General features: G+C 31.4%; 1 long non-coding RNA gene across 1 annotated transcript; it reads left to right on the forward strand.

The window, feature by feature from the left end:
- Positions 1-1,658: 1,658 nt before the first annotated feature.
- Positions 1,659-16,603, forward strand: LOC138311457 (uncharacterized). The gene is made up of 5 exons (XR_011206669.1): positions 1,659-1,682; positions 6,612-6,653; positions 13,837-14,130; positions 14,460-14,585; positions 15,216-16,603. It is a non-coding gene; the product is annotated as an uncharacterized lncRNA (long non-coding RNA).
- Positions 16,604-18,220: the final 1,617 nt, after the last annotated feature.

Here is an 18,220-nt window from a genome sequence, read left to right on the forward strand (position 1 = left end):
CTGCGGAAGAATGATATGTTTCAATTTTCCAATCATTAGTATTAGCTAGGTTGCATTATGTTTTTAAACTTGCTTTGAGTTGTACCATACAATTGCAGAATAAGTGCATGCATACTTGTGAGCATCAGAGGTGACAGCAGGAAGAAAAAATCTTCGTCACAATAAACAATGTTCGAGAAACCATTTCCACATCTATATAAAAGGAATATCAGGGAATCAGCTGTGTATTTTAACAGATTGTAAGTCTGTTTTATATGCTTCCTGTATCCATATCATTGTAAGAAACTAAATTAGAGATTTATCTGTGTATTTTACCAGATGCTATTCAGTTCAGTCTATTTCATAGGCTCCATGCATGTAACTGAATTGTCAAGAAGGACACCAAGGTTGGGATTTACGTTTGTATTTTGCTATTTTGCAATTCTAGTTTAGGCTACCTGTACCCATATCAACAGTAAGGCCATAACGTGTGTCATATATGGTCATACTCCGTTGTGTTTTTTACTGTTTTACCATGTTGTAATTTTATCTTCAACGAGGACACACAACATTGTGGAATCATCAGAGTATTTTACCCGATTGAGAATTCCATTTAAGGATATACAACTAATATCACCGAAAGGAACTTATATTCAGGAATTACCTGTGTAATTTACAAGGTGGTTAATTAGTCTATTCTAGGCTACCTGTAACCAATTACAACACTATATATCACTATGGTACAGAAATTGCCTGTGTACTACACCAGGTTGTTTTTCTATTCCAGGCTGCTGTATTTGTATCATTGCTATAAGGCTGTCAGAGGTCGATCATTACATAGGACTCCTATTTATTTTTCATTTATTCTGGAAGAGAAATAACCAGTAATATAACTCATGTGTATGCTCCAGTTTTATTTCTCATCTGGAGCCAAAGACTTTAAACTGGAGACAGGAAAACTCTAATCTCTATGTACAATAAAACCACCAACAACATATTGCAACCGCCCCCCTCCCCCCTCCTCCTCCCCACACACACACACACACTTCCCCTCTAGTTTCACTGAACAAGTTAAATCATAACTAATAATTGTTTCACCTTATATATTTTAAAATATATAATTACTATTTGTTTCCTAAATCACCCATTTTCATATTTTGTCAAATTAATTTGTAGTTTTTACATGTTTGATATTACCGACAAACAATCGCATGTAGGAAAATGTTTACCCAATTATTTTGATGGTATATATCCAACAAACATATTTATTAAAATTGTTAATGTTGGAACTGCAATGTTATATTAAATTTTTCTATATATTAAGCTAAGGAAATACGTCCTTGATTAGCTGATGCTTATCTTGAATTGTTCCCAAACTAAAGAGGGATGCAGTTGCTGCATTACGCTCACTAAAATCCTGCGCAGAAAAAATAGTTCTGTAATAAATCAACAAATTTTGAATTATAAACAGAAAAATTATTCAACTGTTTAGATCTCGGGACAGGTGTTGTTGTTTAAATATATATTTACAAATATTTTTTAGATGTGAAATGAGGGTTAACTTTGTAAGACTAAAAGTTATAAAATCACCCCGAAAAAGTCGGAAGGATTTTGGGGTTAAAACCGACTCCCAGGCCATCATCTTGTCTCACCTGTAGGCGAGGGTTGACCGCTAGCGGGACACGTGCTTAAATCTGCGGAAGGTAAGTGTGGACTTTTACATTGCACGGACATTTGCATTAGTTAGATTAATTGTAATTGTTTCATTTTATACTTGTACTGTAAACAATACATAAAGTTAAATGATATTATAAAGATAGCGAATTATTGTGGCGAGAAACATCCTCCACACTTCCGCAAATCAATTCCACGGCGGATCGTTTGTTTTATGTAGGTATTGCCGTCGCGGGAGTGTTCTAAACTTCTAGTCACCGTACTCAGCTTTGGTTGTTAATATTAAATAAAGTGTCCATGCTTTGCTTGCATCTCGTACATCGTTACCTGACACACATGCGAGAGCAGTTGTTCATGTGTTTACAGTCGTGATCGGCATAGTGTAACACCACTTTCAACTTTTAACCCTAGTCGGCTATGACACCAAAACAAACAAAAAATGTAAAGAAAGTTCGGAACATCTGTCAACCAAAACTATTTTATTTGCGGTACCTTTGCAAGTTTTGCATGCAAATGAGAGGGTACTAACACAAGCATGGGCTGTCGCATTTTTTATAGTAATCTATAGAACCGGAAGTAAATAACATACGGATTTTTGAGCACGTCAAAGATTAACCAATACTTACTTAGTAGGAGATCAAAATAAATAAGAGAGACTTTGTACCGAATTTTTTATACTAGATGTGTTACATGCATTTTTAAATTCGGTCTTTGCGTAAACATCTTCATGTATTATTTCTGTTTTCTTAAATCCGTGTTAAGCTGAGTAGGCTTTTGAATAGGACAGGCGAGGTGACAGGCTTCAGCAGCAACTTGTGTTCATATCTACACAAAGCTTCCATCTAACCATTAAATCCCATTAATCTTGATTGTGTTCTGAAAATTTAATGACAGTCCTTTAAGGGCCTAATCTCACTTTGAGGTGGTTTGAAACTGACCCCATTTGACCTGCAAATTCCACCTAACTGATAAAGTATTAAGGGTGCCCAGTATAGGGTTTTTCATGACAGCCATCTTTACTGTTGTATAATATAATATAATCAAGTAAATAATATTTTTATATTATTGCTAGTGAGTACAAGGTGTTACCAAGATGGTATTGGTTAAATTGATATCTATGATTGACAATTGTAATATAGATCAACAAAATGTGGGAAACATATTTTTTGTTTCAAAATTATGTAACTGTGACCTACTTAAAAAAAATGCTAAAGGGCATTGATAATTGATATATCTAAGATATAAAAAAGATTGGATAAGGACAATGCAAATTGATTATCTAGGATCTAATAATGTAATAAACATGATTATTGCATAATTAGGTCACTGTGACCTATTTTTCAAAAAATAGTTGAAGGACATTGCAAATTATAATTAGGATATAAAAAATAGGTCAAAAAATTAATTTTGCAGAATTAGGTCACTGTGACCTACTTTTCAAATAATATTTTAGGTCAATTGCAAATTGGTATCTATGATATAACAAATTTTGCTTGTAAAATTGAAATTTTTGCAAAAATTAGGTCACTGAACCATACATTTCAAAAATTGTATTAAGACACATAACGTTTTTAAATTTATTAATTAGGCTGTAAAAATTATATTGCAAATGAATTAATCGCATAACTAGGTCACTGTGACCTACTTTTCAAAAATTGAATTTAAGGACAATGAAAGTTATTATCTAGGATCTAATAATGTAATAGAAATGAATATTGCATAATTAGGTCACCGTGACCTACTTTTCAAAAAATGAATTAAGGAGAATGAAAATTGATTATCTAGGATCTAATAATTGTAATATAAAAATGAATATTTGCATAATTAGGTCACCGTGACCTACTTTTCAAAAAATGAATTAAGGTGAATGAAAATTGATTATCTAGGATCTAATAATGTAAATAAAAAATGAATATTGCATAATTAGGTCGACTGTGACCTATTTTTCAAAAATTGTTGGTAAAGGACATTGCAAATATATATTTTAGAATATAAAAAAAGGTCAAAATCATTTAATTTTGCATAATTAGGTCACTGTGACCTATTTTTCAAAAATTGTTGGAAGGACATTGCAAATATATATTTAGAATTATAAAAAAGGTCAAATTCATTAATTTTGCAAAATTAGGTCACTGTGACCTACTTTTCAAAAAATGTATTAGATCATTGCAAATTGGTATCTAGGATATAACAAATACGCTGTATTAAATGAATTTTGCAAAATTAGGTCACTGTGTACCTACATTTCAAAAATTGTATTAAGACAACATAAATTTTTAAATTGATTAATTTAGGATGTATTCACATTATATGTTGCAAATTTTACATAATTTAGGTCACTGTGACCTACTTTTCTCAAAATGTAAAATTATGTTGCACATTGAATTATGCATTACTAGGTTCACTGTGACCTACTTTTCAAAAATTGAATTAAGGACAATGAAAATTGATTATCTAGGATCTAATAATGTAATAAAAATGAATATTGCATAATTAGGTCACTGTGACCCTACTTTTTTACGAAAAAATGAATCAAGAATGTAAAATTGATTATCTAAGGATCTAAAATGTAATAAAAATTAATATTGCAATAATTAGGTCACTGTGACCTACTTTTCAAAAAAATGTATTAGGTCATTGCAAATTGGTATCTAGGATATAACAACTATGTTTGTAAATGAATTTGCAAAATAAGGTCACTGTGACCTATTTTTCAAAAATTGTTGAAGGACATTGCAAATATATATTTAGAATAGAAAAAAATGGTCAAAACATTAATTTTGCAAAATTAAGTCACTGTGAACCTGCTTTTTAAAAAAATATGTATTAGGTCATTGCAAATGGATATCTAGGATATATACAAATACGTTGTAAATGAATTTTGCAAAATTAGGTCACTGTGACCTACATTTTAAAAATTGTATTAAGACAACATACATTTTTAAATTGATTAATTAAGCTGTAATAATTATATTGCAAATTTTACATAATTAGGTCATCGTGGCCTACTTTTCTCAAAAATTATAGGATTAGGACAATGCAAATTTAATTATCTATGATCTAATTATGTAATAAAAATGAATATTGCAATAATTAGGTCACTGTGACCTATTTTTCAAAAATTGTATTGAAGGACATTGCAAATATATATTTAGGGTATAAAAAGAGGTAATCAAAAATGAATTTTGCAAAATTAGGTCACTGTGACCTACTTTTCAAAAAAATGTATTAGGTCATTGCAAATCAAAGATACTCAAATATGTTAAGATTTTATTGCATGATTATGTCACTGCGACATATCAGAAGATATTATCTTGTACTGTATTATAACTATATGTTTTTCAAAAAAAAATAGTTACCAATATTGTTTCTTACTCCATCTAATTGATGTATATGTTTCATGTTAAATACCTTCCACATTAGTCCCAAGGACTGCCCATCATTTTATTTTTGGAGCGTTCAGCTATTTTTGTACCCCAACATTGTAATAGGATGAGCTGAAAATTTATGTCAGTTAAGAATAATTTAGACTAAAATATAGGGTCAATGTGATTTTCTTTTAATCATAATTTATTTCTGGTAATTATACTATATAGATGTCCATTTTGGCATTCTGTTACAGGGAATATGGATGGAATCTTAGTGGTGAATGCAGAGTTTTTGTTGCTGTTTGACTCTTTTTTATGTACTGTTATATTGTTAGCATTTTTCATTACTATTGAAAAAGTTTTCGTTTATCAGGTAATTTTGACAACTGAAAAGGACCAACACTGAGCTCATTATGCTTTTTCTTCCATTCTTAATTTGGTTTATTTTTTAATGCTGCTTAATTACTAACCTAATAATTTATAAATAAGTATACATATCAAATCAATATTGTTTTCTCGATGAGAAAATTATTTGGGTTCAAAAAGGTGGAAGAAGTCGGCAATTATTGAGGCAAATACATTGTTACATCATTGGCTATATATAGCGTAAGGCGTTAGTTGTGCATATTGCATTTTAGGACCGATCTGTTAACAATATGGCTGCCATCTTGGATTTTGATAGTTAAAGTTTGTTACCGTTCTTTCTCAGAAAGTACTGAAGGGATCTCTCTCAAATTTCACATGTAGGTTTCCCTGGGGCCCTTGTTATGCATATTGCATTTTGGGACTGATCGGTCAACAAGATGGCCGCCATTCCGCCATCTTGGATTTTGATAGTTTTTGAAGATTGTTAACCGCTATTTCTCTGAAAGTACTGGAAGGGATATGTCTCAAATATCATGTGCAGGTTCCCTTAGGTCCCTAGTTATGCATATTACATTTTGGGACCGTTCGATCAACAAGATGGCAGATAGGCCACCATTTTGAATTTTGATAATTGAAGTTTGTTACCACTATTTCTCAGAAAGTTATATGTGGATTTTGATAATTGAAGCTCGGTTAGTTTTATATACACTGTATCTCAGAAAGTACTGAAAAGATCTTTTCTCAAATTTCATATGTAGTAATATGTAGTAAAAGTTGTGAAAAGCAGAGAGAAAAGATCCCTCTTTCTATTGTCAGACGTAGATCATTCATTTGGTGGGCGCCAAGATCCCTCTGGTTAAAAATTTGAAGCTGTTTTGGGAAAGGTACTTTCATAAAAAAATGAGAGAGATGTGCCGTTTCCCATGCATCCCGCCGCCGCCACCAAGACATGTCCCATCGATATAATGTTTTTATCCTTTCTGAATACACTGTAATACATGTGCATTTCTTACTTTTGCTGAAGTTTGATCATTATTATAACATTATTCATTAAGTGACATACTTACTACTTAGTTAAATATGTATATATAGTAATATTTAATTGGTAATTTCAGATATATAGATTTTGCTATTTTTGTGGATAACAGTACATTGCAGTTGCAACTTTCAACATACCAGAGTAGAAGCATATTTAATTATTGCTCACACTTTGTTTTCTTTCAGCTTTGAATGCTCAATAAGAAGTAGAAAAAGATCCTAGATAGGGTAAGTTTAATTATGTTTATTATAAGACTCCTATAGCTATCATCTAGTTTGCTTGAATTATTGAACTAAAATAAAAATAACTACAATCTTTTTAGGGGATTATTAAGAGTATTCATGCCATGGGAATTGTGGCTAAGAAAATTGTCGAAAACAACAAATTATGATGAATAGCTTTAAATTTTCAAAGGGAGAAGAGTGTAGCCCCATTATTTAACTTACACTTATTATTCAAAGGGGAGAAGAGTGTAGCCCCATTATTTAACTTACACTTATTATTCAAAGGTGGGAGAAGAGTGTAGCCCCATGTATTTAACTTACACTTATTATTCAAAGGGGAGAAGAGTGTAGCCCCATTATTAAACTTACGTTCATTATTCAAAGGGGAAAATAGTGTGACCCTATTATTTTATTTTCAGTGTGAATAATTGTTTTTTTCAAAATGCGTTTATAAAAAAAACAAAGTGATGAAAAAACGAAGAAAATTGAGAAGAGATGCTATGCGCAATAATAGAACTGAAGCAAAACAAGAACAAACTTTAAAGCTAAATGTTGAATATTCTGCAGCATATTCTCATGGCAACAAGAATTGTGAGCTGTTGGATATTTAATGCTCATGCAAGCACAGTTATAAATAATTAAAAAGCTAGAATACACATTTTATAAAATCATTCAAGGACGTCATCATCAGGGGGAGACAATTTTTAAGTATGCAGGTTTTACAGTGTACATTTGTATGTTTAAGAGCCATTGTAGAAAACTTTAAGACAGAATGCTTTCAGTGGAATTGTGACATATGTGATTAGGATTTTAAAGACGGAAGCAGTTTGGTATGACAGATATATTGATAAAAAATGACAAAACTCCTACAACGTTGTTTATCAAATGAGCTTCCAAAAATATTTAATATTGAAAAATATGAATATCATTTACATATGTTTGAAAGTGTTACAGGCATGGTATGGTCACACATTGATAATCCTCCTTATTTTTCCTTAGAAACAGCTTTACAAGAAAGTTTCAAAGTTTCAAAATCTCTTTTTTTGACATATAATTTGTGTACTACAGCATTATTTGAAACTAAAAATCAATTGTATTGTATTTATGATTCACACTCGAGGAATAGTTGTGGTCTTGCTGAATCAGATGGAAAATCAATACTTATGATCTTTAATACTGTTAGAGATATGTTGAATTATCTGAAATGTCTGTTTGTATCTTTAGATTTAAAGGATAATGAACCTTTTGAAATAACTCCTTGTAAAATTATCCGTAACCAATTACATGCTTACTTTGTCCATCAAGCTAAGGAAAGTTCAAATATTCAGAAAATTAAAAAATACTTCAATTTCTGCTACTGAAGAGTGTGGCAATCACATTAAGAAAACAAAGAGGAGAGTCTGGAGTTATAAGAAAATGTAATAAGCGTAAATCAGACATAGATATGAATGACAGGAAGCTTTGTAAAAAAGGCAAAACAATCAATGTCTCAAGCTCTTTAACAAAACACACTGTTGAAACATAATACAAGCTATAAGATCAAAAACAAAACAATATGTACAAAGAATATGAATGAGCTTACTTCATCGAGGAAAGTAATGAATGAAACAAATTTACAGAAAAATAAAAATTTTGAGAAGAAAATACAACTTTAGTTTCTGAATTTAAACATGCTGTGTCAAGAGGGCCATATATATGTATGTACATGCTGCCAACAGACTTGTTTAAGGAAAGCGTTGTAAAGTTCCATCACAAATGAAAACAATTACATATTCAAAGTATTTTACAGGCTTTTAAAAGTATATCAAATAAAGAATGGCTTTGTCGGACATGTATGTTCAATATAAAAAAGGGTAAATTATGCCTGCTTGTGCTATTCATAACAAGAACGGGAATTTCCACCAAAAACCAAATGAACTTAAATTAAACTGGCCTTGAGGAAAGGCTTATGTTTCAACCAAGAATTCCTTTTATGCAAATCAGGGAGCGACCAAGAGGTGGGCAGCTTAGTATTAAAGGCGCAATGTTGTTTAATGTCCCATGTGATGTCTCAAATACTGTAAATTCTTTAACCTCGAGCACTTTCAGAAACTGATACAATTGCAATAAAGCTTAAACGAAAATTATCGTATCAACATTATGTAAGCTTTGAAACTGTTCGTCCTTCCAAAGTTTTCAAGCTGCAAAATATCTGCTTGATTAATAGTGAACTATTCAAAAATGAAGGTATCCATTTGAACGAATCATTTTTACAACAGGATCATTGTGTTGAAATTCAAAATTTTGTAAGTGGGGAATTGCAGTCAGATGATCATGAAGATGAAAATGACTCTGTTTTGCATAGATGGTGGGACAGGATGAAACCAACATTAATGGTATTGATCTGAGTATCAAAGATTGTGATTTGAGTGGCAACATGGATACTTTATTGCAAACATCAGATTATTCAGACAAATCAATAGCCTTTGCTCCAGGTGAAGGAAATTGTACCAGTTGGTTTATTTCAAGATAAAAATTCTGAATATTTGGCTTTCCCAACAATTTATTGTGGAGCAAAACGAGCAGACAATGATGAGCGTCCCTGCCCCATCCATTTACAGTGAAATTTGCAAATGGGAGCTGAGGAATATAGATAGACGGGTTGCTTCCTGTATACCGAATATCTTTTTTAAATTAAACAAAATACAAATAAAGCAGATAAGAGATAAAGTTTTCACTGCAATGCGAAAAATTAAAGGAAAACATGCAAAAGAAATATACAGTTCAGCAACTATTATCACCAGGAAACTATTGATAGTCTTGTAAAACTGAATGAAGGTTACAGAGTACTAAGAACATTAAGAGGATCTCCACCATATTTTGAACAATTGAAAAAAGATTTATTTGCAACTATCCGACAGCTTGGCTTACCAACATTTTTCTGCTCATTATCAGCAGCAGAAACAAAATGGGTTTCATTGTTGAAAATTTTAGGTCAGCTTAATGACAACAAAATATACACAGATAAAGAAATAGAAAATATGCCTTGGCTCCAAAAATGTAGGCTAATTTAAATGTGACCCTGTCACTTGTGCTAGATATTTTGATTACAAAGTAAATAAATTTATAGCTCAAGTATTACAAAGTAATTTGCAGCCAATAGGAAAAACTTATTGATTTCTTTGGTAGAATTGAATTTCAACACAGAGGTTCCCCACACTTGCATATGCTTGTTTGGATTGAAAATTCACCCAAATTTGGTATTAATGAAGATGAAGAAATAGTACAATTTATAGACAAATATATCACCTGCAAACATAACAATAATATGAGTGACTTAGTTGCATTACAACACCATACTTGTACAAGAACATGCAGAAAAAAACTCAATAGTACAATATCCCAACCATGTAGATTTCACTTCCCTATTCCACCTATGCGTGAGACACAAATACTTAAACCACTTCCCAAAAATAATGATGCTTCTCATTCACAAACATCTAAAAACTTTGAAAAAATAACATCAAAATTAAAAGAAATGAAAGGAGATATGTTCAGTTTGGATGAGTGGTTGTCTAAAGTTAGAATTAACAGAGACTCCAATATTTAAATGCTGTGCGTTCGTCCCTAGTTGAAGCTTAAAACCATTCTTAAAAGGCAATTAAATGAAACTAGAATTAACTGTTACAGAATAAAGCCTTGCTTTCTGCTTGGAAGCAAATATGGATATTCAATACGTCACAAATGCATATGCTTGTGCATCTTATATTGTTTCTTATATAAACCAAAGGTCAAAGAGGTATGTCTCTACTATTGCAACAAGCATGTGTGATGAAGTAAAGGAAGGAAATATCTGATTTTAAAGCAACAAGTAAGGAAATAATATGGAAGACCAAATTTCTGTGGAGCTGTAGGAAATCAGTGCAAAAGAAGCTGTTTGTTAGATTTATACTTTTACTAATTTTACCACTAAAGAAAAAAAAGTTTTTCAAGAGAAAACTGTTATTTCATAAACACTGTGTTTCTGAAGAATGAGCGTTACTTTTCTTTTGAAATCAAGAAGCGCAAGTTTAGAAGACCTAGCCACTCTACTTCAAACAAATATTGAAAGTGATAATATCATAAAAAAGTACCAGCGTTAGACCAAAAGCCCCTTGTAAAAGACTTGTGGTGTAAGAGCAGATGTTCTGTGTTCTTGGTGAATAACATTTACACAATACGGAAAAGCAGAAGACCTACTCTTTGATTGTAAGACTAGTCGACTTCTAAAGATAAAGTGATAATTTTCTTACCTGAGAGAGTCAAACATTTCTGATGAAAAATGAATGACTGTCCTACCTGATGAGTGTGATGATGAAATTGATGGTGATGATAATTGTGTTCAGTATGTTATGAGAGGAGGAATTGTGCTGAAAAAAAGATTAAAACAGAAAATAATTAGATTTCGTTCGATTTAACAAAAACATTGACTTAGAAAAAACTATTGTCGGGAACAGTCATGTTATATACATCATGGAGAAAGGAAAGTGATTTAATATCAAAATCTTCATCATATTCAGAAAGATATGACTTATTGAAAGAGGAATTGAAATGAATTGGATCTCAATATGAAAAAAATAGTTATGAATTGGATCAAGCTAAATTAGCACTAGAAAGTGAAACTTACAATGATATAGCACCATCAACTGAATATCAGAATGAAAATAGATGAAGATGAAGGAGATATTTCATCAGAATTTTCATAGCGTCTTTGATCCAAAAAATACATACCAGCAATTATGACATAGGCCCAGAGATCTTGGATTAAATGCACAACAAGAATCAGTTGAAATACAAAACTAATTTGATGCCAGAGAAAAGTTATTATCAGATTGTACAGACTTTGAATAAGAAACAACGTGCATTCTTTTACCATGTTCTTCATCAATTTTAAAACATTCATGATTAAGCCTATATTGTACTTTTCTCACAGGTGAGCAGGTTGTGGCAAAAACTGTAGTTACAAAAGTTTTTATATCAGGCATTGGTAAGATATTTCAATCATAACCAAGGTGAAAATCCAGATGAGATCAAAGTTTTGTTGTGTGCACCAACTGGTAAAGCTAGTTATAATATTGGCGGTAATACCTTACATTCAACTTTTCTATATCCCTGCAATCAGAGTTTATCTTACAAATCACTTGATATGGCAATCTCTTAATACTTTAAGGACAACACTTCATAAGCTGAAAGTTGTCTTTAATTGATGAAAATTTCCATGGTTGGGAAACAAAATGTTTAAATTTCATTCACCAGAGATTATGTGATCTATTATGGGCAAATCAGATTACTTTGGAGGAATTAGTAATTATAGCAATTGGTGACTTGTATCAACTACAACCAGTAATGGATGATTGGATTTTTCAGGACCTCAAAGGCAGTTATGGCCCAAATTAGCTGCAAAAATCTGGAAAGAAATGTTTTCTGTGTTTGAGCTTACTAAAATAATGAGACAAAAAGATGACAAATCATCATGCTGAACTTCTTAATAGAATGAGGGAAGGAAATTTCTCACAAGATGATTATAGCCGTATTAAAAACCAAATGTGTTAAACCATCCCAGAGAAATATAATTCCTACTGAAACAACAACACTTTACACAACAAACAGATTAGTTGATGAACACAATATATCAATTATAGAATCTTTACCAAACTGTCATCCAAAATGTTCTGTCAAGGCTTTAGATATTGTCGAGAATTGCCCTAAACTAAATCAAGCCAACATATTGATAAAGTTATCCAAGAATCCTGCAAAAACCATGGGTCTGCTTTTTGAATTGAAACTAGGAATTTCATTGAGATATGAGGTTTGTTTGAATGTTGATGTCACAGATGGATTAACAAATGGTGCTTAGCTGTATAGTTAGTTATCTTGATTTTAGAGATAGTAAATCTGACAGACTAAGCATAGTATGGTGTTTGTTTGATGATAAGATAGTCGGTGCTAAAAGAAGGAATCAATACAGATTTTTTTTGTATCAAATAAGATTAATCCTTCCTCGGGACCCCTATATTTGATGGGTAAAGAGAAAGATTCCTGTTGGTAGAAATGGGTCATTTACTGTTATCGTTCCCAATTTCCTCTTCGACCAGCTGCTGCCAAAACTGTACATAAATCTCAAGGAGATACTGTTACTTCTTTGGCTGTACATCTTGGTAACAGAAAAATCAATCATATACATTATGTCGCATTGAGTTAGTAGAGTAACAAACACACAAAATATTTGTATTGTTTTAGAATTGAATGAATCAAAAATATCCGTTTGTAATGAAGTAAAAGCTGAAATGAATCGTTTGCGAACCCAGTCTGTGCTGAATTTAATACCAAGATCATTAAATGATAATCCTGTTTCATTCAAAGTATGTTTTCACAACACTAGATCTTTGCACAAACATTTTTTAAAGATCTTCAATCAGAAGATAGTATCTTATCTGTAGACCTTTTAGGACTTTGTGAAAACATGGTTAATACCTGCAGATAGCTCAAATGATTTTGTGATAGATGGATTTTCCTTAAACCGATTTGATTATTTAAGTACAATTAATAAAAGGTCACCGAGAGGAATTGCAGTTTACAATAAAAGTAATAAGTCAAAATGACGTTTATCAGTACAGATGCTTAAACGAAGGTGAATATGCTGTGCTAAAATTCTCAGATGACTTTAAGATAGCATATCTCCAAGTAGTCTTTTTGTATGTTTTTTCAGACCAAAAGTTCTGTTTTCAAATATTATGCAAATATTACATGACATAAAAAGAGAAATCAATGTTGAATACCCAATTATAATCTTGGGAGATTTTCAATTATGACCTACATAAATCTGATTAACTTGCAAAAAACTATTAAGGATGTATTTAACTTCTATCAGTTGATAAATATGAGCACCACTGATAACAATACTTTATATAGATCATATTTATACAAATATGCCAGGTCTTATTGAAGTATTTGGAACATTAGAATCTTACTACTCGGATCACAAACCAGTATATGCTGGTTTCAGATAACTTCATGTTTACCAGGAGTTCAAATTCCCTATTGTATCAAATTCTAATTTCCATTGTAATTTTAGTTATATACATGAAATCATTTGACTTGTATATACTACTGCCACCTACGTATAACAATGATTGATCTTTATAGCTCTTAGATCTAACTATTTCAGAAATCATGGATATCGCCAAATTAAAAGAAAATCCACAGTCAACACCATATACAAAATCTCTGAGGGTCCATGTACTGGATGTTGGAGAATGGACAGAATATAAAAGACCGAATCAAAAGATGTCATCTTTTCTCAAATTTGTTGCGGCAGATGGGACAGGAACACACTGCGGGGTATCGCCTATGATATGGACTCCCAGCAGGCTCTCCTAAAGAAGGGGGCCAACCTGCTTCTGCGAGGTTTCATGTACTCCAGCAATCAACTGAAACTGACATCGTCTACCAGGGCTTTCAAGTAAGAAATTCCATTAGTAATACTAAAACATCTACTCATCAACTATATTCAAGTCTTTAAGTCTTCATCCCATTTAATGTGTTAAGAAATTTGATTACAAAATGTTTAATTACAAACCATATTTGTATTTTTTAATGGCAATGCATGAAAAACATGATGGTGATTTATTCCTGGCAGATGTACATTTCATGTTACATTATTATATACAATATATGTATATTATATAATTATATACATGTATACCATATGTATACATGTATAAAGTTGTATTAAAGAAATATCTCTACTTGTGTGCACACATTTGTTAATTACCTCCTTATTTGTTTTAGATGTATGCCTGTAGATGTGCCTGAACAAGTTAGACAAGAAAACACATCTTCCCCAAAAAGACGATGGAACAAATTCAGGCTTCACCAGTAAAAACATCGGTCATTGTGGAAGGAACAGTAGTGAAGGTCAATATCTAATAGATAATTATTAAAAGCTGAGATTAAGGCTAAATTTCTAAAATGTACCAAACGTCCTGTTAACAGAGCCAGGGTCATGTAACCATGTAAGCTGTGTGTACCATAACTGTTAATACGACGTTCATTAATTAAACAAACAAAAGTGCAGTGTGCGTGAAGTGTGAGATGTATGTTATAGGGAGACGTTAGGAAGAAGAAAGGATGTTCTTAAATTTAGTCACTTTTATAGGCAATAGGGGAAGCAGGTACAATTCGTACACCCTACCTGCAGGGCAGTGTAAAATTGTAATTGCAATAAAGAAATTGATATTTACCGACTTTAGCCTTCCTTTGCCCGACAATTCACTTTAATCTAGTCGGTATTTTAGAAGTTCTATGGACAAAAATTTGATATTGTTTAATTGCACATTTGAGAAAGGTTTTAAAATTAATGATATTTGTCTTCATAATTATAAGATTTATATTCAGGAAAAAACTTTGAGTTTGACATTTTTAATAGTGATATATCCATTATAAAATATTCCTTTCCAAGTATGGAAATACTAAAAGAACTTATTTCTATTGAATAATTATCTGACACTGCTCAATATGTTAGTATTGAATGTTTATCTTTGACAGGAAGAAGCAGTGAAGTCCTTAACAATAGGATCTAGACAGACAAAAGTTAAAGAGATCACGGTACAAAATAACACGGGAGAGGTCAAAGTATCTCTCTGGGAGCAGAGGTCAGATGAACCTGTGAGATGTGGAGATAGCATAAGAATAGAAGACGGTATAATTAAATTTTCACAATTTCACGGGGAGAACACTATTTCTGTTAACTCACTGGCGGCTGTAAAAAAATTGAACTAAAAAGAGAACTGCAAAAGTGCCAGATTCTCGCCGTGTCAACAGCAGAATCCACAATAAATGTTGTGGTGGAACATGAAAATGGGAATGAGCAAGAACTTGTTTGCCAAAAAAGATGTTATCTGCAGTTATCTTCATCTGGACATGGATTCATCATTAGACGACATCCAGAACACCTATGTTTCTCCATAGTTACCAATTATTTGCTCTTTCAGTGCGAGTGGAAATAACATTCTCTCCATTAAATAAAATTACCAAAAGATATATCTTCCCAGGGGCCAAATTATATTAAGCATTTGTTTACACACCTACATGTATGGACTTGCCTGACATGGCTACATTAGGTGTTTTTGTTCATAATTACAATATTTGAAGTATATCATGCTTACAGTGTTAGAAGAACATTACAGTTTACCATGTTAATGTAGAAGTCACATGTATACATTTATGATAACTTAGTTTATAGTAAATGTTTAGGGAAACATTATAGTTTACAATGTTAGAAGTATATTATATACATTTCTGATAACATAGTTTATAGTAAATGTTTAGGGAAACATTATAGTTACAATGTTAGAAGTATATTATATACATTTCTGATAACTTAGTTTATAGTAAATGTTTAGGGAAACATTATAGTTACAATGTTAGAAGTATATTATATACATTTCTGATAAACATAGTTTATAGTAAATGTTTAGGGAAACATTATAGTTACAATGTTAGAAGTATATTATATACATTTCTGATAACTTAGTTTATAGTAAATGTTTAGGGAAACATTATAGTTACAATGTTAGAAGTATATTATATACATTTCTGATAACTTAGTTTATAGTAAATGTTTAGGGAAACATTATAGTTACAATGTTAGAAGTATATTATATACATTTCTGATAACATAGTTTATAGTAAATGTTTAGGGAAACATTATAGTTACAATGTTAGAAGTATATTATATACATTTATGTACGTCTGGCATCCATCATTGTAATTTAAAAAAAAAAAAAAAAACTTCTGAAAATCCATTGATTGGAATTTAGATTTGGCATGGAGCATCACTATGGGATGTAGATTCAAAATTTTTCAAGTTGATAGGCTGAAATTCTGAGGGATTAGGCTAGAAGGTGTCCCCCCTTACACTGGATTCCTGAGGGGCGCGGACCAAGTAAAGAACGCAATCAAATAGATACATAAAAACAACTTAATCTTTGAACTAAACAAATGAATGTACCTGTTAGCTCATCTAGATTTAAGCAGAGATCATCACATATCGAAGGGGAGAGAGATTCCAAAGTTGAACAAAAGGTTGAGATTGATTTCTTTTTGACCATATAGCGTTTATTTGTGTCATATTTAACTCTGACTATACCTCAGAGTGAGCGATAACCTAGCCTTTAAGTTATTTATTAAACTTCACTTTGTTTCATGCCTGTTGTAGTTATTTTCCAAATAATTATAATTGTTGTAGAATACATTGAAATATGTTATTGTTATCAATGGAACATGGCGAGAATATAGGAAAAATCCGAGGTTTTATAAATGATGATATCATAATGAACAAAAATAACACCAAACACCTGACCGATCTTATGCATGTGTACTGAATAGTATAGATAAAAAAAGAAAATCAAAATCAGATATATTGATGCCTTGTTGTTGTTTTTTTAACTAAATATAGTCATTAGAAATTAATTTAAAAGCAAAGGTTTAGAAAAAAAACAATAAAACTACGGTAACTAATACAGACTAATGGTGTGTCTTCGGCCAAGGGACAGAAAACTAAAAAAGCCTTTTCACACAGGATCAAGCCTTTAACAACTTAGGCGCCAAAAAGTGAGAAAGAGTCAAGAAAGACGGGAGGAGTTTCAGGGAGAGGAAACTGATAAGATCCTAAATTTAGTTTTGCCTTTTACACACAGACAAACAAAAAGATTCTTTAGGTCCATCCATATATAAAAGTCAGCACCTTAGTTATCCACCGGGTTTATATATAAATCCATGGGTAGAGATTTGCAGGTACATTTAATTTTAGTGTTAATTAATATTATTCTTCTGTCTGTATGAAAAACATAAAACATGGAAATACATGGAGTATATTAAAAGGTTATGTTATAAAAAAAAGTTGCAAAATAAATGTGGGATGTAAATTATCTTTCTACATTTGCGAAATTTGCAATCTATATATCAATAATGATCCCTTTTATAAAACTGTTGATCCATATATGAATTTACGTTTTACCATTTATCTTGAAAGAATTGGTATGATTGTTTGCCTACATTGTAAAAATACCTGTCGTCATCTCAATTGTCTTAAAGATACTCCACCACCGACAGAGCATAAAAGACTTGTCATTTGAACAATAATTAATGTTTTATTCATCTAAATGTACATGTATGTCTTATTAAAAATGGTATAAAATAATTGACTTTTGATGGATGCATTGATGGATCACAATCTCAGCCCAGTTACATGAACATTCCTTTAATTTCAGGAATCCATTTACTTAAAAATTCTCCATAGGAAAGCATTACAGGTTTAAGGAAGGCTTCATAACTAAGTTTTTTTCCTTCACTTTTGTAATGCATTTTTATGGAGAAATTTGAAGTTTGAAGTTAAGGAATAGTACTATGCAAGTACAGTAATTATTTTCCTTTTATCTTGAAGTAAGATAAGAAGCTAAAACTTTTCAATGATGGTAATGGTGTAACTTTTGCAACTGAAGAAAAATACTAATTCGTCTGCTGATGTATTTGATATAAAAAAAATCTCA

Source organism: Argopecten irradians, unplaced genomic scaffold, assembly GCF_041381155.1.
Source record: "Argopecten irradians isolate NY unplaced genomic scaffold, Ai_NY scaffold_0025, whole genome shotgun sequence".
Classification (NCBI taxonomy): Eukaryota; Metazoa; Mollusca; class Bivalvia; order Pectinida; family Pectinidae; genus Argopecten; species Argopecten irradians.